Source organism: Neopelma chrysocephalum, unplaced genomic scaffold (assembly GCF_003984885.1).
Source record: "Neopelma chrysocephalum unplaced genomic scaffold, ASM398488v2 Primary Assembly neopelma1_22, whole genome shotgun sequence".
Lineage (NCBI taxonomy): Eukaryota > Metazoa > Chordata > Aves > Passeriformes > Pipridae > Neopelma > Neopelma chrysocephalum.
The window spans coordinates 30,510,522-30,531,003 of record NW_020897689.1 but is presented as its reverse complement, the minus strand read 5'-3'; the positions used below and the strand labels follow the sequence as shown (position 1 = coordinate 30,531,003).

At 39.8% G+C, this 20,482-nt stretch overlaps 1 protein-coding gene across 3 annotated transcripts in view; it reads right to left on the bottom strand.

Moving 5' to 3' along the window:
- LDLRAD4 (low density lipoprotein receptor class A domain containing 4) overlaps positions 1 to 20,482 on the bottom strand; it is a 278,422-nt gene that overhangs the window by 237,505 nt on the left and 20,435 nt on the right. Inside the window, exon 1 of one of the 3 annotated variants that reach the window (XM_027677153.1) lies at positions 10,233 to 10,251. The exons of the other annotated variants lie outside the window; for them this stretch is intronic. The gene's annotated coding sequence lies outside the window, so the exon portion shown is untranslated. Of the gene's footprint in view, positions 1 to 10,232; positions 10,252 to 20,482 lie in introns of those variants that run through there. 3 annotated transcript variants of the gene reach the window in all.

Sequence of the window (20,482 nt, the reverse complement as noted above, 5' to 3'; positions counted from 1 at the left end):
ATTCACAAATCAACTAAATCTCTACATGCAATGGAAAAGTAGCTTGGAGATACCTTTGCTAGGGGTGCAAAATGAAGTATTGTTGGGTGGGGCCAGGGGTAAGGCTTGCTTTTTCCAAGCACAGAGATAAAGCAGTTTTCCTCACGTAGCTTTCTTCTTCTTCACTTTCCCCCTCCTCCATCCAAAGCCCAAGAAAAGCTGCCATTGCTTTAGGTCAAAGGAAAAACAGGCCCAGCTGCTGTAAGCCAAACAACGTACAGGTTTGCTATCTCCCCTGCTGTTTTGGCTCGAGCTCTTCAGACTGAAAAATTCAGAAGCACGATCTCCCAAGCTCTATAAATGCCAGAACCATCTAAGAGGAAAATAGGACAAGGCCACCCCCAGGCAAGTTTGTACTAAAATCTGCTGGCTGCAAGGCAAAAATACAGTAAACATCGCATAGGGACAGACTGCTCCTCAGAAAATATTCCACAAGAACAATATACCTTCTAAAGAAAGGCTGCACTAAAGGGACTTCTGGAGGGAAAAAAATGCAATGTTTTAAAATCCTTGCGAGGAGTTAGCAAGCTAATGGCACACTCAACAACAAATTGTTTGACAGGCAATATGCTTTTGACATTAATCCAAAGAAGAAATGTAAAAGCGACATTGAATGTTCTCTACAAAGTGATAACAAATTTGGTATCCTAGAATAGTTCTGCAGTTCACTAAGGAAATTTTGCTTTTGTCTTGATGATTGATTATGTGGAATAAAACAAGTAATAATAAGCAATTAAATCATCAATATCACCATCTTGTCCTTTCAGGAAGGACAATTTAAGTTAAGTTTTTGCAGTCCTTGAAAGCTGAACTTTGCAACTGATTACTGTATGTTTCAACGTGCTCTATACTGACTCAACCTTGAAAAACAAGCCAAAAACAGAAGTTGAAACATCCTTTTTCCTGTGTAGCTCCAATTTGCAGTAGCAAGAAGCTAAACAACATGCTCTCCACCAGATGGCTGAAATAAAAAGAACACTCCTTCTGATTAATTAGGAAACAAATGAATCTGCTGTTAGCACAACAAGTTACCATCAGGAAACCTGGGTTCCCATTAAACTTTGATATTTGTTCTTTCTCTGCAACTGTGTTCAAGACCATCCTCAGATTTGTCTCTCATTTCAGAAGCAAAACATTACACACCAGTCCATCACACACAGGTATCACACCAGCCATTGCATAACCTAAAAGAGTATCAGCCCTTTTCACAAACAATGCTACAGGCTTCCTGAAAGAGAAAGTGTCCATCAGAATAGAAACAAATGAAGGTCTCCTAGTGCTGTGACCAGAGTCAATAGGTAAAACCACACATCCCGTCAGGATTCAGTGAGCAATGGAGGCTCATGCATGCACACCTCAACTCTTCAGCTGGTCCAGGAAATGGAAATCCCCAGACCAGCTATAGTACAAGGAGTACAGATGTGACAGCCAAAGCAACAGAGGCCAGCCCATAGTTCCCTGATGAGGCTGCCAAGACTGTCAACATCTCAAGTGAAGGTTCAGAATACAGTACAGGCATTGGGGATGGAGGGGGGTGAAGGCATAAAACATACAGAACTTACACAAAAGATATGCAAGTGCCTGCACTTAGAACATGAATATGTATGCTGCTACTGAGGTGAGTAGTCTGGCAAGAAGGAAAATGAGCTTACCTGACCCAGTAAAGTACAGATAAAAGCTCCTGGTGTTGTCATTATTCCTCTGCTTTCAATGGAAGTCCAGCTGTTTCAGCAAGGTACAGTGTGAGCTCCAAAACTAGGAAAGGCATATGCAAGAAAACCATGCTCTGTTGCTAAGATGACAGTACTGAGGCAGAGAGCCCCTAGCTTTCTTTGCATGAACAACTGCTTTTTTGCACCAAACCTGGGACTCCATACTGTCAGAAAGTGGACCCATGTAAAATTTCAGCAAATACAATAGTCTTTGGCACAGTGTTTTAAGAAGACCCACCTCTCTTCTTTTTGCTTATATTTTACTTGATGCCTCCTCTAAGACTTGTGTTGAAAGAGACAATGAACAATGGAACCTGTGCAGGTTCTTCCCACCACTCACAATATTGCAGACCTTAAGAATATCCTCCAGTTTCTCTTCCTGACAGGATAAAGAATCCCTATTTCCCGTGTACATAAGCCTTTCTGTATCTCTTAAAACTGATGCTTTTTCCAAATTTTTCTCATCCTACTGTATTGTTTTAGAGCTGAGAGGACGAGAACTGTGCATGATACAAGATTCTAGTGAGTCATGAACTTACACAGTGGCAACAAGGATGCCATCTCTTTAATTCTCTATTCCTTTATTAATATTTCCTAGCATTGGATTTGCTTTTCTGATCAGTGTAGAGTAGTGAGCTCCTGTTTTACACTGTTGTTTATCATAACCTGGTAAATGACTCACTCATGGTAACAGTCAGCTCCAAGCCCACCATTTTTTAGTGGAATCACAGTTATCTTTTTCCCCCATGTAGACCATTTGCCATTTATCTGCACTGAATTTTTGTTGCCCTTCCACCACTCAGTCACACAGCCATGTCAGGCACTACTCCAATTCTTCATGGTTCACTTCAACCTTACTACCACGAGTCGGTGAGTATCATCAGCACCCTTTCTCATTTTATCAAGGCGCCCCTTTTCAGTATACTTTTTATATGACGAATGCATCAACCAGTCCAACTACTCTGGTGACTGTCAGAAGGGACCACCTTATTCTTCCCATCTTTTACCCACATATTAGTCCATGACATGACCCTCTTTCTTCAGGCACAGTTGCTTAGTTTTTTTCTGGTACAGAATGTTGTCAAGTACCTCTGAATGACATCCAGATCTTTCTTATTCACCTGCACATTCACCCCCTCAAACAGCTTCTGTTAGTTTGAAAGGTGGTATTTCCCTTGTTAAAAGAAAAGTTGACTCCTCCCGCAGAGCTTGTATTTGTTCTGGTAACGCATTTGTAAAAACTGCATTATGAAGTAGATATTATCCTTGTAAGAGATAAATTCTGCATCTTTGCAGACAAGATGTTAGGGAAAAAGGAATGTCATTTTCTTTTGATTAAAAAAAAAAATCCATAAGCATTTGTTTATTTTGAAGCCAAACATCCAGTGAATTTAAGGTACTGCCAACCTATCGCCTTTATATATGGCTGCACTGGTCAGATTATGTGACCAATACATCTGTTCTTGAACAGGCAGCAATCACAAGTATTGAAGCCATGCTACTGAGAACGCAACTGCGCTGGGCAGGGCACGTCTCCAGGATGAAGGACCACCGCCTCACTAAGATCCTGCTTTATGGTGAACTTGCCTCCGGCTGCCGCAAGAGAGGAGCTCCGAAGAAAAGATACAAGGACTCCCTGAAGCAACAACTCAGCCTTGGGCATATTGATCACCATAACTGGTCTACTCTGGCCTCTAACCGGGAGGCCTGGAGACAGACCATTTATAACGCTGCTGATGCTTTTGAGAAGGCACGCAGGATCACTCTTGAGGAGAAAAGACAACGCAGAAAGAATCGAGCCTTGCAGAATATACCATCTAAGGAGTCTTTCTGCTGTGTCTTTTGCAACCGGACTTGCCTTTCCCGTATTGGCCTTTTTAGCCACCAACGCGCTTGCAAGAATAGTGGGTAGAGCCCTTCCCAAATCTTCGTTCGCGAAGCCTGGCCATGATGATGATATATAACCAAGAAGTGGCACAAGCAGAGTAATAACAATTTCTCCTCTTCAGTAAAGACAAGACTTTATTCAATTTTATAACTATTTTTAATCTGAGGGTCAGAAAGTAAGTAATATTTTTTTAAAAATTAAAATATTTTCCTGCTCTCTGCAAGATATGTAGGACTGCCAGCAACTGCATAGCCTCAGAAAATTTTCGGAGTCAGCAAGTTACACCTTCTCCCAAGTTTTCTCCTTGATCTTATTCAAATTGCAACTATTCTTTACTAGATTAATACACTAATATCCATCGCCCCATTGTCTCATTTTTGCTGATCATTAACTTAATGATGCAGGAAAGAGTGTCTTTCCAACCTCCTATCCTAGCTGTTTCCTGCTAAGCCCACCACAGAGGGCGTGGGTACACCCATCTGAATTCTGAAAAGATATGACAGGGATTTGTAGGAGTTAGTGATGGGAAACTGATTCCACTTACTCCCATGTGTTCCTGCATTAACAGTAGCCACAGCCCAACCCGTAAATTATTGTCTGAAACCTGCAGTGACTCCTCTCATTAAAGTTCTCTCCTAACATTTATCCTAGCACTATCTGTAACACCCTCAGCTTCTTTGATATCACCACTTCCAGACTCTGTACCTGGATCATTAGTGTGAACAGCGGTCAGAAGCTCTGAAGAGCACAGGACACAAGTTGGGTGCTGGTACTCTCTATTTACACTACATCTCACAAAAAATACCAAGTTTATTATCAAGGTAAAAAGACCTAGAAAACAGCACAAAGAAAAATTTCAACAAAGTACGGCTTCATCATTAAAATCTCTCTTTATTTGAGCTTTCTTGTTGGTTTCATTATACAGAGAGGCAGAGAGCTCTGTAAACAGATTTGCTTAGTTTCCACATCAGTTGCCAAATTTCCATCCTGCGGAACCAATTTTAAATAGAAATAAGTGTCTCTTCCCATCCTCTGTTCCTTGGTGTCATTCTTATTAAGGATACAGAGTAATAAATGAATGGAAATGAACCAGTCACAGTGGGGTTCAAATCCAAATGTTAACTTTTTTTAATTGCAAAAAAAAAATCAGATCACTTTGATCCATAAGTCAGTCTTTTTTGCAGCTATGGAAAGTTTTTAAACAGAAGGTTGCCAACAATGACTTTGTTATAAACTGGAGTTCAGAGTTATTTTTATGGAATTTTGTCTCAGTAACTTTTAGCTCAGCAGTTCTCATGAAAGTATTTCCAAACCACCAACTTGGCTAAATATTTCCAGTAAAGCAAAATAATTCCCAGCTCCTAAATACAACTCTACTTCTTTTTTTTAACTTCACTTTATCCCTCAAAAAAACTAGTACAGTTTTAAAAATGGGAAAGACAGAGAGGGAAGAAAGGAACCTCAAGCAGCCTTTCCTATCTCTGGTCATAGCAGATGCAGGACTGGAAATGGAGATGAGATATTGGAAATAATCTCCTACATATACACAGATATTAATAGCAAAGGCAAATAAACCAAAATGAACACTGTAATTTGAAATACCACAATACTTGCCTAGCAGAAAGATCTCAAATAGATTCAGCCATTGTTAGCCCGTGCTCAGAGCCAGAATTTCCACGCTAACATAAAGAGCCTCATAAATGGAAAAGAAAATCTGATGGGCTTTGTATTACCATTTTGTTTGGCTTTTTCAAAGAGGGAGTGTAAAGGAATCATTTATTATAACCCTTTCCGTATCTGTCAGATGTTGCATGTTTTATGTAACTATAACACATTTGGCAAACTCTTCCTACCTACCCATATGCTAGGGAAAAGCTCAAACTGTGCAAGAGAAACCTTCCTTTACAAAGTAAATTTCCTCCTAGAGGAACTGTGAGTTGCACCTAGGGCTCCCAGATCTCCACGTTCTCCTCTCACCGCAAGGACTGATACTTCTACATAACCTAGAACTCACATATCTGCCTCCCTGGGAAGTAGAACTATCCATCTCACACTTTACACATGGCAAAACAGCAGCTGCATTGGATCGTTTCACATACCAGACTGCTGCACAGATGCAGTACAACCAAAGCAAGCCCTCATCCATGCACCTACAATGGTTTATTCAGAATGCAAGTGCCAGATGTGTTGCCACAACCGGCCAATATGTTACCATCGCTAGTGATGCTAGTCAGGCCCATGACATGAAGCAGAATAAAAGGACGCTGACATCCATGACCCCACCACAGACTCAAGGGCAGTCAGCTGGGCATTAGAGCTGACCCCAGGGGCCAGTCCACACGAGATGCACTGTTCTGCTTGCAGCAACTCTTGCTCTTTCACCTGGAGGAGAAGAGGCTCCCACCTCTGATGTCAAATTCAAATCTCATTCACCGTATGTAAGAGACCAAAATTTACAAGCTCCACAGGTAGTCCTGAAACTGGTACCTTCCAGTTTTTTACTGCAGTACATTGGGAAAATGGCAGCAGCTGTGATGAGTGGGAGTTGCCATCAGAATATTCCAAGAGAGGAATGAAAGGAGCGTATGGAGAACACGTAGGAAGCTATGGCGAAACAGGACAGGGTACACCGCAGAGCTCTTACAGCACAACTTCAGAGAAAAAGAAACCGTTCTCAAACAATGGGGCTAAAAAAAGAAACAGAAGTGAGGAAGAGGATGAAGAAGAGTCCAGGTGCAGAAGAATGGCAGAGGTTGTTCCAGGCAGCCAAAAAGGATCTTCCTTCTTGGTTCATCCTTAAAATGTATTTTAGAATTTAGGATTTTAGAAACAGATTTGCAGAGCAAACTGGTAATGCATTTCATTCGTCAGAGCTTTCACCTGCCATCTACCTATACAATTTAAAAATGTTTTCAACTTAAAACATTTGCTAATTAAATACTTCACATAAACATCAAACAGTTGTGTAATCTTGGCAAATATGTGTCACAAGTAGCCCTCACAATACAACCTCACTATCAGATTCACATTCTTTAGCAGGTTCAACTGTGAAATTGAGCAGGAAGTACTCTTCGCTTTCAACATTAAGAATGAGGGCATGGTGGTAGAGATTGTGCGGGATTTTTCAAACTGCAGACAGACTAATTACTTTATCTGCTAGGATCATCCAGTCAAGTTTCATTGCTGGCTTTGTTTGAGAAGCTGCTTCACTACCCTTTGGAGACTCTTCAGTTGCAGAAAAAATGCCTGTAACTCAAATATATACACATAGTTTAAAACTGTGATACACTTGTGTTAATAAGAACTCAAGACAGTCTATGATTACAGCAATCATGGCAGAGTTTCTGCAAGAGAAGATCAGGAGTCACTGTTTTGAATGCAAAAAGTGAGCTGTCAAGTGACCAACGGGGAGGTTGCAACAGGATGTTTCACTGCATCTGTAGAAAATAGTGCTAAGCCCATCCGTGAAACAAGAACAGAAAAGGGATTTAAGGGATTAAAATATACAGCACTTGTTGTTTTTTAATCTAGAAAATGAACCCTGCAAGGAAGTATGACGGAATAAGGGTGGGACAGAGAGAAGGATAAGAGCAGGCTGCATGAGAGACCTGCAGGATACAAGTAACTTGTCCTGAGTGAATAGGTTTTGATCAATCTTATCAGTGCCCTACATTGCCACTGCAAAGAAAACATGCAGCAAATCCTCTTACAATTCCTGCTGACCCACCTGAATGCAGCTGCAGCACTAGATCTGAACCTGAGAGGCAAAAGAAATCTTCTGTGGACAGAGTACAGAAAAAAGCATTCATTTGTCAAGTAAAAAAGGCTGTAACTGCTTATTACCTTGAAATCTTGCCTGTTATTTCTAACAAGACACCAAGGCACTGGATATTAATGTCTAGAAATAAAACCAGGTAGAGAAGCTCACAGGAAGAAAGATTATGTTTTTTTGAGTGCTAACTGATGCCATACTGAGAAGCACGGGGTTTACTTTAAAAAATGTAAATTTATGTATCATATTGTTTCAAATAGCTAATAAATGCATCCAGAAGTGCAGTGTGGTTTATACCTGAAAATTGTGGAAATTAGTAGCCACTCCTGGATGGTGTATTAAAGATATCTGTTTCCTGAGATTCCTTTTTTTGGTCTAGTGCTACACAAACAGAATGCACATTGGTGGAAATGCACAGATGGCAAAAAATACTCCTGCTTCATAAATACACCAGTACACGAGATGGATTACATAAAATTCTCAACCTTCCTAAATCTCTCAACTATACTGTGTGTATTACACTCACTTAGAATAGTGAAGTAACTCCAGTGCTGTCTTATGACTGACAAAGACACAGAAAACAAAGGTATCAACTCACCACTAGTTTTCAGACAGCCAATTATTTAATCCTTGCTAAACTAAGCATGAAGAATATAAATTAAGGTATCTTTACACATACACCAAATCTCTTCTTCATCCAGTTTATGATCCTGTTCCCAATTAAGGTTTTAAGCTACTGAATTTTTTTAAAAGTCTGCACTGAGTTTTTGTGGCAAGGTTTCGGCAGCAGAGGGGCTACAGACATGGCTTCTCTGAGAAGCTGCCAGAAGCTTCCCCCATGTCAACATTGCAGCCGGCTCCAAGACAGACCCACTGCTGGCCAAGATCGATCCCAGCAGTGACAGTGGTAGCGCCTCTGGGATAATGTATTATAGAAGGGGAGAAAACTGCAATTTCAGACAAAGAAAGGAAAGAGAATATGTGAGAGAAACAGCCCTGCAGACACCAGAGTCAGTGAAGAAGGAGGGGAGGGAGGTGTTTTAGGTGCCAGAGCAGATTCCCCTGCAGCCCATGGTGCAGGCCATAGTGAGGCAGCTGTGCCCCTGCAGCCCATGAAGTCCACATTGGAGAACAGATCCACCTGCAATTCATGGTGGACCTCAGCCCAGTGCAGGTGGATGACTGAAAGAAGGCTGTGTGAAGCCCGCACTGGAGCAGACCCCTGGCAGGACCTGTGGCCCTGTGGAGAGAGGAGCTCACCCTGAAGCACGTTTGCTTCACAGGACTTGTGACCCTGTGAGGGACCCACGCTGGAGCAGCCTGTTCCTGAAGGACTGCACCCCATAGAAGGGACCCATACAGAAGCAGTTTGTGAAGAACTGCAGTCTGTGGGAAGGACTCACACTGATGGAGGGCTGTGTTGGAGTAGAGAATTTGGGAGTGAAGTTGAGTCTAGAAGAAGGGAGGGGTTGGGGGGAAAGTATTTCAAGATTTAGTTTTTATATCTCATTGCCCTTCTCTAATTTGATTAGTAATAAATTGATTTCCCCAAGTCAAATCTTTTTTGCTGAGTGATTTCTTCCTGCCTTTATCTCAAGCCATGAGCCTTTCATCATATTTTCTCTCCCCTGTTCACCTGAGGAGAGGAGTGATAGAACAGCTTTCGTGGACACTTGGCATCCAGCCAGGGCCAATCCACCTCAGAGAGTCCTAAATTTATTTCAGAAACAAAGTTCTCAACCCTACAGATTGAGCCCAGCCCTAATGAAAATTACATGCTCCTGTGACTTGACCAGGCTGGATGAGGTTTTGAGCAACGCGGTCTAATGAAAGGTGTCCCGACCCATGGCAGGGGAGTGGAACCAGATGATCTTCAAGGTCCCTTCCAACCCAAACCATTCTATGATTCTATGACTTAACAAGTTTCTCTTCCAAGAGTCCTCTTTAGAGGTGTGTAGGAATCTGTGGTTTGAACATGTTCCACAAGCAAACAACTTTACCTAAAAGAAATCAGGCTATGTTCAAGAGCTACACAATGCACTTTATAATAGAAACACTGACAAAAAATCATTTCACATGTGTATTGTACAGGTCTAACTAAATATTGTTAAATAAAAAGCCAAAATAAAGAAAGCAAAATACACAACCAAAAATATTTTAAAGAAAATTGTGGGGGAAAAATATATATATATATACACTTGTCAAACTGTCTGCAGTAACTCTAGATTTTTCCCATGTGTACCTATTATGCAAATTTTTAACACAACTGTATCTCAGTACATAAAAAAATACTCCCATTGTACTGTATTACACTTAACATACTATATCATTTGATATGCATATATTACAAATATTCTGCATACATCACATATATTCTACACTTCCTGCTACTCTTCTCCCCAAGACCTTTTCCAATAGGGCAGTAAAACCACCATCTCATGACTTGTACATTTTATTAATCTGTAGTGAATCAAACTAAATGTAAATGTAATCATTTTTACTGTGCACATCTCTACAGTACGTGTCCTAATTTGACTCCACGGATCTCTTTAAAATAGTAAAAGTGTATTCATGTTTCCTTAAAACCTATATGTGAAATTATTTTGGTTATGGTAATCAAGATATAGATAATGCCAAACATGCATATAGAATGTAACATACAACTTGATGGAGACTGTGTTATGTGTTACATGTTGCAACTTCCACCCTTCAAGGACTAAAGAAACAAGTATGTACAGTTGAGCCAAGAGCTAGACTCTTCTTTGAGATAGAGAAGAAAAACTATACAGTTTACTAAAAAAGTAAAATCAAAGGAATTTACCAATTATGTGCCTGATCTTCCCATTTGTAGCTGCATTAAGGCAGCTTCATGCACACAGAGCACAGCATGGTATAACAACTTCAACTATGTCACAATACTGCACCACGTTTCTAAGTTCTGCAGCTTATGCAACCTCCCAAATCTTCCGCATAATACTTACTCATCCAGCTAGAGAAAACACAAATAATCTAAAGAACCAATAATATACATGATTTACGTAATACGCCCTGTAAAATAAAACTGTGGAACGAGTCTAATGAATGAAAGCAATACTAAAGCTGCAAGGGGTCTGAGCCCTCAGTTGGCTGCTTTGCATCACATGTGCTCACAGATCGATGGCTCCCCTGAGACAATGGCAGAGCATCTGCACAAGTGGTACCTGTTCAACTTGTTAGAACTGAAAACCAGTTAATGTCATGTGATTTACGCTGTTTTCAAGTATTTGCCTCATAGCATATGGTACCTCAGGAAAAATCTACCACCAATTGCCACTAACTGCTGGGAGAATGGTAACTCCATTTGGCTGAGAGACAGTGAGTGAACCAGTTCTACAGAGTCACCTGTGACATGAAGGGTGTGACAATCACCAGGAAGAGAGTGAAGCAAACCACATGGGTGAAAAGAAGTAGTTTTACGTACATGGAGTACCTTCTCCTAAGTGGTTTCATCTTAAAGAGCTTCATCATAAAGAGCTTCACTTTTTAAACCACCTAAACATGAAAAGTGATTCATTGGTTACAGCATCTGAATTTTTCAGCATCTTATAAAAATCTAAACCATAGATCTTAAAATTATACCGTCTTCTAGAAGATCAGAGTTCCACCTGAATTGTTTTAACCTACCAGTAACACTTTAAAACTATTTTCTCTCATTGCATCATTCTTCATTGCCATTTCTGATGATCATTTAACAACTTGCCTTTTTGTGATGTTCATTTAGCGAACAGGTTCAGACAGCTACTTTCCTTTTCCTGTCACTAGGCTTCTGCTAAGCAGCAGGGGTAAAATCATTACAATACAATAAGGAAACATCTGAAAACATTTAATTACTAGACAGATCTCAGCAGCTTTAGTATATGGAACTACGTGCAATTTAGCCAGCTGCATGCAGTAGTTAGGACTGATTAAGATACTTTAGCTGTTAGTGGTACCAACACAACTGCCAGTGATAGAAACACATATGACATGAAGAGTCAAGTGAGAGAAAGGGGACAAGAACAGAAGAAATGTGAAAATCCCAAGGAAAAGGGAAAATAGAAGATTCAAAAAGCTTTGGAAACTGCAAAGGCCGGCAGTGAACTGAAAAAGTATTTTATAAAAACATGAATTGTTTTCCCAGACAGTTAAATATTTTTGTTAATGGATAACACTTCCTTATGATATAATTTCTACATGGAAACATTAAAATAAGGAAATGGGGGAAAAAAGGTGAGCATTGTGCACAAAAATTGCCAATTTCTGTCCACAGCCATCTTTTCCTTCTCTGGTCTGTTTTGGAGCATCTACAACATTAACACAGAAAGAAGGCTGCAACTAGAATCTTAAATATGACGGGATACAGACACTTGCCTTCCATGCACACTGTCATTGTGAATTAGGCATGAGTTGACAAGCTAAAGACCTGGCTTGCAGTCTCATCATTCAATCATCCATCCAACCTCATCAATTGAGCAAGGCAGTAACACATGTCCCCTCTAGCTTAAATGACAGCAAAACTGTGGGTTGTAATCACAGGTCATCTTCAAACGACACTTATCATTAAGGATGGTTTTGTTCCGAATCAATTATTATTGAGAATTACTCTAATACAACACCTCTCTTTGCTTCTTTTAACTCTTGCATACAATACTGTTTAGAAGAACATTTCAAAATGATAATTTCATAATTTTCTAGGAATAAGCTAACAGTAAATGACATTGTGTAGAACTCAAGATTAGCCATTTGCAGTCCAAAAACTCTGACAAAAATAAGGTCACTTATATAAACTTTCACTACTGAATCTTTAGCTAGTACTAATCTACAGTGCCTTATCTACAGTCTAAATTATTTTAACCATGTAGAAGTGGTCTCAAATTACCCTGGACATACAATTTTGAAAAATAAATGAAAATATAAATGATAGTTACACATTTACACATAGCATCGCATGTTTTTCTAACACATAAAATGCATCCTTTTTCTAAATTTGTCAAATCATGATTTTGTTCTTTATTGCCCTTCTACAAAAAAGATTGAGCAATAGCTGTTCTCTCTGGAGCTTGGAGCTTGGCACCACTGGACTAAGTCAGCTGAAGTGTGACCTGAAAGGATGCTGATGGAGCCAATGGAAAAACAATAGGAAGAAAAGTTATACTTCTGTAGAAAGGGTAGAAGTAAAGTCTACCCTTTCAGTAGAATCACTACTTCAGTGAGAGGATAGGCTCCTCTGGAGCTCATTTACCAGCTTTTAAACACCAAGAATTCCTTAATAAAAAAGGGTCAAATCCAACAGACACCACAGCAGCATCTCTGGGAATAGACAGAAAGAGACAGATTTTCAACTAGTCGGAGAAATATAATCAAACCTCTATTAGCATAATTTGCTTTGTGATAGTTTCCTACAGCTGAGGATCTGCCTTGCATATAACCAGAAATTTGTTTATCTCACATCGCTAGACATGATGCACACCCTTCCCAAATTCTACCAAGCTTAAACGAAATTCTAACCACCCAGCATAGATATTTCATCACAAGTTTAAGCTTCTCTATAGCACCCTCACCACCTTCCCAAGCATATCAATCTCAAACACTTGATAACAGCTACAGAAAATAAGGGAACAGAGTTCTGTGACAGCATATAAACACTACAAAAAATATATTTTATTATCAGAAAACGTATTTTAAAATTTGCACCTAGTAAACTGTTGATGTACCATTTACGCATCACTCTGGCAAGAATGCATTTATCGAAGTGAACAGTAAGGAACAGCTTTTAGATAAGGATATATCATAGACTCATAGAATAGTTTGAATTAGAAGGGACCTTTAAAGGTCATCTAGTCCAACTCCTCTGCCACGGGCAGGGATATCTTCAGCTAGATCAGGTTGCTCAGAGTCCCATCCAACCTGACCTTGGATGTTTCCAGGGCTGAGGCATCCACCACCTCTCTTGGCAACCTGTGCCAGCGTTTTACCATCCTCATTGTAAAAAACTTCTTTCTTATGTCTGATCTAAACTGACCCTCCTTCAGTTTAAAGCCATTCCTCTTGTCCTATCACTACAGGCCCTTGTAAAAAGTCCTTCTCCAGCTCTCTTGTAGGCTCCCTTCAGGTACTGGAATGTTGTTATAAGATCTTCCTGGAGTCTTCTCTTTTCTAGGTTGAACAACCACAACCCTCTGTCTGGCTTCATAAGAGAGGTGCTCCACCCCTCTGATCATCTTGGTGGCCATCCTCTGAACTTGCTTCAACAGGTCCACATCCTTCGTATGTTGGGGACCCCAGAGCTGGACACAGCATGGGGGTCTCACCAGAGCAGAGTAGAATACACATATATATGTGTATAAACACACACACACTCAAAGTTTTCCAAATAACTGCTCTCTCAATAAGATTGTTATTATATTAAACAATTCATATTTTCACCTCAGTGATTTAAGAAATGGTCCTATGTTTATCAGAAACTGGAGTACCTGAACTGACTGAGATCGTGAACTGATCCTCTCCATGCAATCTGTCGCCTCTGCTTGTTCTCCTATCTAGCCTGGATGCATCTCTTGCAAAAAAGGGATTTGAGCAAACCTCTGAGCAAAAAGCCTCAATTTTAAGGAATTTTCAACAAAATATTTCTGTAGTTCCAGTAACTGAGTGATGGGAGATGTAACATAAAGGTAACTATTTACTCTCTCTAGGTCTATATCAAGTACAATTATTAACAGCTTGTGCAAAAAAATCACTGCAGTGTGGCAAACAGTTCAACTGCATTCAGCCCAGGATAACTTGTTTATCTCTTATCCTTACTTGATGTAAGGATAAGTCCTTACATCAAAAAACACAAAAAAAATTATTTTAAATAATAAAATTTAGAAGCTAAATATCAGTTTAAAGTTCAACTTCATTTCTATTAAAAGATTTTTTATTTTTTTAAGTAGAATAATACCACGACCATTGATTTTCTTTTTCCTTTCATACAGCAATTGGGATTACTTTTAAGACAGAAATAAAGTTACTGACCTGCAAGATAAAAGTATTTCTGTTTTCAAATGAAATATTTAGCATCATCTTTACTCTGGAAATATTTTTTACCCATGCAAATACAGACTCACAATGTCATTTTCTCTAGATCATGTACTTTAACTTAGAAAACACACCAATAGTTATGATAAGTCAAAAAATGCAAAGATGAAGTCATGTGTGTCAGTCTTGGAGACTGTATTTGATAATTAAAGTGCTCCTATTTTGACCACTAGGAGCAGCTATTGAGAATGGATGAATTTGAGAAGCCATGGCACAGTAAAGTAACTAACTGAATTTCAAGAGAAATTAACTTAAAAATTAAAACCATCAGATATTCAATAACTGGGGTCGCTGATATCTTAGTAATATTAATAAGGTTGCAACTTGATTATTCCAAAAATTAAAACCAAAAAAGAGGCTAAGTGTACACAGAACAAGGCAAGTATTTTGGGATACATACAACAGAGTCAGTCATTCATATTTTACTTTTCTTCAAGCTCTAACTCATACTATATATCCTCAAAGTTACCTTTTTGTTTAATCTTCGGCCAAATACACTTTCTTTCCTCACAGAGATAACAAATTATTTTCATTACAGTTCTAAAGTTGGGGAGAAGGAGTACTAAAACTTCCCTTGATATTATAAACAAAGAAGACTCCTAAATCAAGATGTACAAAAGAACTTGGAAAATTAATCTGTGAAAATTAATCTGTATGTCCAATAAGAACAGTAAAACTAACACACAGAGTGTCCATGAAAAATGAGCAGTCAGAAAACTACTACCTTTGGCATACTCGATGACAACAAGCTCCATGCAAGCCCTGAGGAATGGCAGATATTATGTAATTTCTTTCCAGCCACCTCTTTATAATTAACTTCAAATATGAATGGGAGGCTTCCAGTGTCAGAGCTGCACTGCTCCTGTGTAAAGGACACGTACCCAACCAGGGACACCAGAAATGGTCGTATTCCCCACAGTTAATATAACCACCACTTCATACACTGGTATGGAAGCCCTCACACCGGTGGTTCTTGTAGCGTAACACTTCATGAAAGTAGCAAAAGATCTGCTGAGTATCTGCTGAAAAGAATAACATATCAGCTCCAGCAACATGAAACATGGTTTCCCCATGTGACAAAGCAAATCCAAAAGTCAGAAGGCAGACAAGTATGCCAGTAGGCAGGTCTTTAGTATGACCATCTCACCAGTGAGGATCCTGCAGTGATTAACTGCAGGTTTATGTGGTGATACTGGAGGATATTAGCACAGTATGTCTTAGGGGGAAAAAAAAAAAAAAAGGAACTCAACTCCAAAACGTAATTTTTGGTATCCTCTTAAGATTGTAACAGGACTTAAGTAACTGGCTAAAGAAAGAGTAACCTTGAACCTACACACCACACTCAGTAACTTTTTTTCTGAAAGAGTGCTTAGTTGGAAGGATTTCATGTTCAAGGTGACAGACTGGCGGTAATGAAATGTGAACTCTTCCATTTCTCTTCAAAATTGCAGGCAACAACACAGGGAACTTCTCACACTGTCCAGTTCAATTTCCTTCTCACTTAATTATAGATCAGGAGTAATTCCACTACAATTAATTAAGTTACATCAGAGGCTGACAAGAGAAGTAGCAGTCTGTCTACAGCATGACACAGGGGAAAGACAACTGTTCTCCCACCACAGCCACTCATTTTTAGCCTCAAAGAACATTAGCCCATTACAATTGCATTAATGACCAGAGCCATTCAATGAAAGGGCAATTAAAGTTCTGCAAAATTGAAGTCCTGATGTCCAATCATACTTCTTAGGAAAATACCTTAACGAACAATGTAAAGACAAGCCTCAGAGAAGGGCTCTCCAGTCTTCCTGTTTAAATTGACACAAGAGCCACAGGCAGAGAAAGGAGGAGCAGCTTGTGAGGACACCCACTGCTGGAGAAGACTCCCCCAGTGTGGTCCTTCTCACCAAGACTCCAGCTTTCAGCATTGCATTTGGCAAATGTCCAACATTTGCTGGACAAAATGAAAACACCCCTTTTTCTTACTTGCTCCTTCACAGCCATAGTACTGACCGCTCTGAATCCCGTTTTCATATTTAATTCTTCATTTTCATTGCAGAAGGAACAAAATGCTCTGGTGAACTAAGACCAAGCATACAAAATCTACCCGAGAACAAAACATGACATCAGACATAAGGTGAGAGTTTTCAGGCCTGGACTGGATGTGACTAAGTAAACTATAGATGAAAGTCACCTATAACCAAGGTTCTTGACTTGGAAAGGGAGAATTAAAAACAACTAAAATGTAACAGAACTCCACTCACCATCATTTCTGGATATCTTTTAATAGTATCTATTGTTTTTCAGTCATAATTCACTGTTCTTGTCTTCTAGTTTATCCATTGGTTTCTCCACATCCACCTCAGACCTTTAGCATTCTCTCAGTCAGTCTCTTTCCTGCTCTGCCCCGTTCATTTCCCTTTCACTTACTGCTTCTCTCTAGCCCTTCACTGTACAGAGCAGCTCCACTCTCTCCCTCCAGAGAGTCGCCACCTTGCTTACATTTTACTAAGAGCAGAATGAACCTGACTAATTCTTACCAGTCATGGACTGGTCACTGTGGAGTATCTCAGAGGCTGACCCCAATTTCATGAGCAGACTGCAGACTGGCAAGTAGGGAGACAGACCTTATGTGCAGAAGGGGAAGAGAAGCAAGCCAAGATAAGAAGGGAGGCAGACTCAACCCGTATTCTTTTGGGGGCTCTCTCTGCACTGCACAGATGTTGCCTTACACAGTTCATCATAGGAAGCAGAGTGTGAACAAGAATCCTGGTGCTACAGACACTTTCAGGGAAAGGGTATCCAACTACTGGAATGAAGCTGAAAAAAAACCCAGAATGCACAGGAGACACAGTTTTTAATGGAAATATGGATTAGATGCCAGAAGGCTATGAAAATACCATAGGCTACACTACAGCAGACATAGTTTTAATACTTAAAAATCAGTGTACTTTAGTACTATTGGGAAAAATAAATTTGAAGTGATCAGCACATGACTGAGTATGATTAAAGACAAAAAGTTGAGCTGCACAAATCCGAAAGAGTCACTTTTACGGAGTGGTGGCTGCTGCAAACATGAGCTGCAGAGTGGGTGGGCACTTTCTAAGGCAGTGCAACTCAGAGACGGTCAGTTCCTCTCTGCACTGCATTCACATCTAAAAGTCATAACCTTAACTTGAAACTGTACTTTAAGTCAGTACCCAAAAGGCACATTGGAACTTCCTGTTTGTACTTCAGTATTTCTTCTCTCTTTGTTACAATCACAGAAGATGGAGACGCCACTGGCTCTGATCCACCCAAAACCACATGGATCCTCTATATTCCTAACAATATTTATTGACATTTTGATGGGGCCACCCTTAATAAACAAAAGAACAAAGATAAATTACTTATTAGCCCATGTGACAGATGCACAGAAGTCTGCTTTAACCAACCATTCCAGATCCATTTCCACTTTTTACATGACAGCATATGTTGTTATTTACTGGGAGTAATCCCATAGGTTACTGGCTAACTTTACAGCAGCATGTTTGGGTTTTCTATTTCTTGGTCTAACATTCAGGCAATGTTTATTTCTGCATTTAGCCTGACAACTTAAAGTGAAATAATTCTACTAGCCTAGCCATTTCCTCTGTTAAACAACAGAAATCCAGGGGTTTCTGGATTCGGCAGGTCTTCAAGCCCAACTAGCAATCCGCAGTTCCCTGCAAGAACATGCAGCATAAAGCTAACAAATGGTATAGGAGCAAGAGGGTTAGAAGCTATGTATCTTATCAGCTGCATCCGAAGTCCCTTACATGGAAGCCTGGCCTAACTGAACTCACTGACCAGCACTTTATAGATAACTCAAACAAAAGGGGATGTTTTTTCATGTGTTTTAAGTCAGTTATTTAAAAAAATGCCATCTATTGCTGTCATGCAGTATGGTAGGGAGTTATTTTTCCATAGTTATTCTTCACATAATTCTTCCTCAACTCACTCCCAAACCCAGGTACTTCCAGTTCCTGACACAACTGAACAACTATTTTTGTAATACCAGTCCCAGAGTGGGTCATTTATAGAGGCTCCTTGTTTCTAAATAGGTTTTATTGTTATTTTTCTTATAAATTCCTTCTTCTGCCTCCTGCAGTTTTTTTACATGCAGAACGACTTAGGACCCTTGGAGAGATATTTTCCCCAAACAAATGAGGGCTCTGTGTTCCCATACATCTGGGAAAGACCAAGATCACAGAACACATACATATGTGCTCCCAAAGTGCTGACAGTGAGATTCAACCTAGCTAGAAATCCTCATTTAAGTACAATTTATTCTCTTCAACAAGATGTTTCCAAGTAAAACATACCATGGTAGCCCTGCTAGACGGAAGAGTGGCTTCAGCAGCGGCGCTTCCTTGAGAGATTCTCACTCCTGCTGGCCACTCCATTCCCAGCCCGTAGATTGCTGACCCTTCCTCCTCTTCCCCTACTCCAGTCATGCCTCCACGACCACTTGCATTTAAATTGTGTGGTGGGAACGACCTGCATTAACAGTAACTCCCTTCCCATTCCCACTTGGAGGTTTAGTCTAAATCCAGACCCTTTCAGTAATCCACTTCAAAGCACACCACTGCAACAGTTGTCCTAGCAGAGCTCCAGCAATGGTCAACCACCAAATGTAAAGTCTTCCCTCGAAGACAGTCACGAATGGGTGAGACCTTCCCCCTGAGACAACAGTGATCGTCTTCTTTCCTAAATTCATGCTCAGAAATACCTCCACTGATTTTTTGCACCTCAGAAGCCTTCCAGCCCAAATAATCAGTCCAAATCATATAACCGGGATGGAAAATTTTCGCTCCAATGGGTCATATTTGAGAAAGTTACGAACAACTGGAACAGTCTTACCTAACTAAAAACAACAGGAAACCTCAGCTACTCAAATGCTCAGTCTGTTATAATTTGAGCATATAATTTTCCTCTCTATACTAATTTTTACTTAATAGTGTTCTATTTTTGCATTTTTTTCTCCTGAAGATGACTAGGAAGTATTTTGTGCAGGTAAACATTATAGACACTTTTTATTTGAAAATTATTCTCTCAAGCTGATTGATACTAGTCTTGAAGGCATATAAACTAAAGCATTAAGCATAACCTAGAAGACTTAAGTTCTTTGTCCATACAACCTAGTTATTTTCATTAAGACAGTAAGGTCTTATGTATCATGACTGTTCAAAGAATCACCTACAAAAACAAAAGATGAAAAGCTCTATTTAAGTGACTAACCTGTTCCTCTTAACTCCTGTTGAATTCATACTTTCACAGCTGCTCAAACAAAAGGGAAAGCTACCATACAAATCTTCTTTCCTGCCTAATTCCAAGTCTTTCGAGGGGGAAAGAAATGACACTATCGGTATCCTCCAGAAATAGAAGCATGGAAGCTCAAAACCCCCACCTCTTACCATCAGCTTGCTGACTTTCTCTTCATAACATCACCAGATTTAAAATGGACGTTTCAAGAAAATATGAGAAAAGCTGTTACCTTTCTACAATGAATTTAAATGAGAGGACATCACAGTCTGAGCAGCACCCCCCAAAGCACCTCCCATCTCTGCAAATTTATGCAAAATAATTTGCAGTGATTATTCATATTGCTACAGATTAGAAAGCTGACACTAATATGCTTTTGGACTGCTTCTCTGGACAACAGTAGTTTTGCAGAAGAGTCTTCCCTTCCAGGTTCAACAGAGCATACCACAAACCAAGGGCTTATCAGACTGCATCCAAGGCTTAAATCAGCTATTCAACAACAGAATGCAAACAGGGATGAACAGCAAGGGAGAGGGCCTTCTAGTCTGAGACAAATACCATTATAGTGTCAGATCACACCCCAAATCACCTACAGTGTTACGCACTAGAAGAATGATGTATCTCTAAACAAAGGCATTTTGTAATAAAAGGGACTCTCTCAGATCTCATCTCTCAAAGTTCCAGCAGAGGAGTAAT